At 37.7% G+C, this 3,806-nt stretch overlaps 1 long non-coding RNA gene across 1 annotated transcript; it reads left to right on the top strand.

Moving 5' to 3' along the window:
* The first annotated feature begins 3,201 nt into the window (after nt 1-3,201).
* On the top strand, nt 3,202-3,806 carry LOC110016967. The gene is made up of 2 exons (XR_002292289.2): nt 3,202-3,373; nt 3,466-3,806. It is a non-coding gene; the product is annotated as an uncharacterized LOC110016967 (long non-coding RNA).

The following is a 3,806-nucleotide window of genomic DNA, read 5'->3' as shown; positions in this document are numbered from 1 at the left end:
AAAGTCGATTTTTAGCAACACTGATGCCATATAATTACTGTAATTACTGTATAAATCACAGAATCAGGCTGGCTCGGAGCTTTTTCTCTCATGTTGTCACCGAAAACGGGAACGGCTATCATGTGAAGACGGTTCGTCTCCATCGGGTTCTTTTTGCGCATGCGCAAGATAAAAAGAAATTATCTTTTCAAAGCAGCACTTTAACATCCTAAAATTAACATCCTTAGAGAAATGTGACTGACAAAAGAAAAGATCACAGAATTGATTCTTACCTAAAGATGATTGACAGCGTGAACCTCGCAGCCGTAGACATTAGCGCACAGCGTTCAAAGTAAAAGTGCTCACAAACTACTTCCGGGTGACCGTGTGTCAGGCGAAATGTTAAAAAAAAAAATTTAAAGTTCATTAACAGTTTGCTGCATTTTTTATTTGATATATAAATGGGAAATACGTGGATTATTATAGTACATTGTTGTTTGGACGATAAAATCCGTCATCGCTTCATTTAAAATACTTTTCAGTTCAAATGATTGACAAAAATCATCATCCAATCAGCGTTGTCCCATAGTACCTGCTTCTTCCGGTTTGGAAATGTTTTTCATTTTTGAAGATTTCGTTTTGTTTTCTGGAAATTCATTCTGTGTTCTGAAATGTTTTTCATTTTTTAATATTTCATTTTTTTTCTGAAATGTTTTTCATTTTTTAATATTTCATTTTGTTTTCTGGAATTTTTTTTTTCTGAAATGTTTTTCATTTTTTAATATTTCATTTTTTCTGGAATTTTTTTTTTCTGAAATGTTTTCATTTTTTAATATTTCTTTTTTTCCTGGAAATTAATTTTGTTTTCTGAAATGGTTTTTTTTTTGTCATTTTTGTTTTTCAAGTTTTGGTTTCTGAAATTTTGTTTTGTTTTCTAAAATGTAATGCTGCTTTTTAAAAATTTTTTTTTTTTTTTTTAATTGTTGTTGTGATCTTAAAATTTTTTTTGTATCGAGTGATTTGTTGAATGCTTTGCACTTCAGGGCCACCGTAATCCAGTGACTCATCCATAATTGCTTTCCCAGTGTGTGACACCCTCTAGTGGATGTTGTGCAGTATTGTGTTTTCTCTGCAGGTTTTTGTACAGAGTTGTGTTGTTTCCTGTCAAGATGGGCTGCAGAGCACAGTAGTACACAGCAGAGTCTGTCACTGCAGCAGAGGAGATCTGCAGATGGACCTGGTTCCTCTCCTGGTTCAGGACAGCAGTCAGTCTGGGGTTTGGAGGTTTTGCTTCCACCACACTGGGTTCTTTGGTGTCAGTGATCAGGAGGAGGAACCGTGGAGCTGATCCTGGATCCTGTCTATACCACTGCAGATTCTCAGCTCTGACTGAATAATTACAGGACAGAGTAACTGTGAGCTCCTCTGATGAAAAAACTTCAGCTCTGCTGGCAGTGATTCCATCCTCCAGACTGTCACCTGCTGACCAGAAAACAGATTTTCTTCATATTTCTGTTCCAAACTTACAAACTCAACACAGTTTAGTTTTCCTGACAGAATTAAAGAACATTTTCCAGTTTTTAAATCATGAACTTCTGTTGAATCAAATCCAGATCAGATCCTGAAGTTTTACAGAAACATACGTACATATGAGAGCTGAGAAGAAGCACATCACAGCCAGTTTCTTCATGTTTCCAAGTGTGGATGTGATGTTCATCTGAATCAGCAGATAGAGCTTTGAGTTGTGTTTGTTCTGATGTTCAGGTTGAAGTCAAACAGTTGTCATTCATCTGCAGTCAGTAGGAGGAGCCTGAGCTGCTCTTCTTGATCTCTGCAGTCAGTGGGAGGAGCCTGAGCTGCTCTTCTTCTTCAGTTCAAAGTGTTTTCACACATTGAACTGTAATGATGGCTTGATCATTTTTTGCTGCCATTTCATGTTTGTGTTGTTGGCTGTGATGTCACCATGTTGTTTATATGATATAGTAAAATAAAAAGGTTGTACCTGAATCCAAATGGTAACTTCTAAGATCAACATAATTTTTTTATTTCTTTTTGAAACTACTTTTTATGGTATATGTTTATTCAATTCCATTAATAACTTTGCTTAGACAGATCAATCTGATTGGATGGTTGGAAAATAAATTTATTGACTAGTTGAATCACTTAAGTTAATCAGAAATGAAAGTTCATCTGAAGTGTTTTTGATTGAAACAAGCAAACAATCGTCTTAATATGAACAATTAACAGCCCAAAAATACGAATCTTAAGAAAATAAAAGTAGTCTCATTTTAAGAAAGATTTTCTTATTTTCTGACTTAAAAATTATATAAATAATCTTATCAAGAGGGTTTTCAAAAGCAAAATATTCCTTGTTTTAGAAAACGTGTTTTAGTTTACCAATACATAGATAATTTTTTTGTAAATTTAACCATTTTTATCTTTTTCCATAGCAGGCCTGTTTTTGCAGTGTTTTCCAGTCATTAATTATCCACCAAACTAAATAAACCAGAGTCATGAAGAAGTCAGAAGAAGTCTTACTGGATAAACATGGTGTAGGAAGGAGATACAATTTATTACTCTGTGATCATCTGGTGATCTGCTTCAGTCTTTTGTTCTCTTCTCAGAGCTCTGTGTTCAAGCAAAAAAAAAGTGATGTTGGGTGGGGGCATTTCTTCAAACTTAATAATCAATAATCATGATGATAGATATTTTTGAGAGTCTGTTCTAAAGGATTCTTCTGCTACAAACCAGTGTATTTTTACACTGTTATCATATCAAATGCATTGATAAACTACAAATGTTTGTGGATTTTGTTTTTCACTTTAAAAACAATCCAGATTAAAAATTCTGGTTCTATCCAAACTTGTTGAAGATTACTACAAAGGTAAAAATAATGGATTGGATTTATCTGCGCTTTTTCAGACGCTCAAAGCGCTTACAGTGTGTCCATTATTCATTCATACTTGGTGACTGTAACTACTGTTGTAGCCACAGCTGCCCTGGGGCAGACTGACAGAGGTGTGGCTCATACTCATTCAGACACCAGTGGAGCTGCACTGGAGGCAAGGAGGGTGACGTGTCTTGCCCAAGGACACAACAACAGTTGGCTGGGGGGAGCAGGGATTGAACCGGAGACCCTTCAATCATTGGACAACCTGCTCAACCGCCTGAGCCACTGCCACCCAAGATGTTTTTAATAAATGAGTGAATAATCTTTTTTATGGCGGACTTAATGTCATGGTGCTCCGGGGAATCTACTCCTCCTTTTCACCCGTCCTTTCTCTGCTCTTCCTCTCCAGATTGGACCCAGCTGTTAGCACTCACCTCCTCAGCACTACTGCTTCTTAAAAATGGTCTTCTCCAGTATTCACTGCCAGTTCATTTGGCCACTATGGTGCAGTTCTTGTTCTCATGTTACCTTGTAACCTGAATTTATATCTAGATCCTTGCTTTCTCATATACTCTCGTCAACCTCCTTGTCAACAGGATCTATCACTACTAGTGCCGACCTGAGTCCACCCATCTACTCCCTGTCTGGTTATGCCTGAGCTGTCGAACTTCAGCCAACCCACGACTTCACGCCACGCAGCCGCCACCATCATACTTCAAGACAAGCACCACCGGTCTGCTCAGAACGTAACTACGCATCGCTACAGAAACGGGGATTGCTTCACTCACCGTCTTGGACCACGTCCAGTTTCCACTTCCTCCTCCACTGGAACTCATGCTCCACCATCATCCCAAGGCATCTTCGTAGATTCCTCCATCGGCCACAGAACACTTCCCAGAATAACTGTTTCCCCACCTGAACAAAAAATCAATGACTA

The sequence above is a fragment of the Oryzias latipes genome, chromosome 17, assembly GCF_002234675.1.
Source record: "Oryzias latipes chromosome 17, ASM223467v1".
NCBI lineage: Eukaryota > Metazoa > Chordata > Actinopteri > Beloniformes > Adrianichthyidae > Oryzias > Oryzias latipes.
This window is presented reverse-complemented; position numbering and strand designations above follow the sequence as displayed.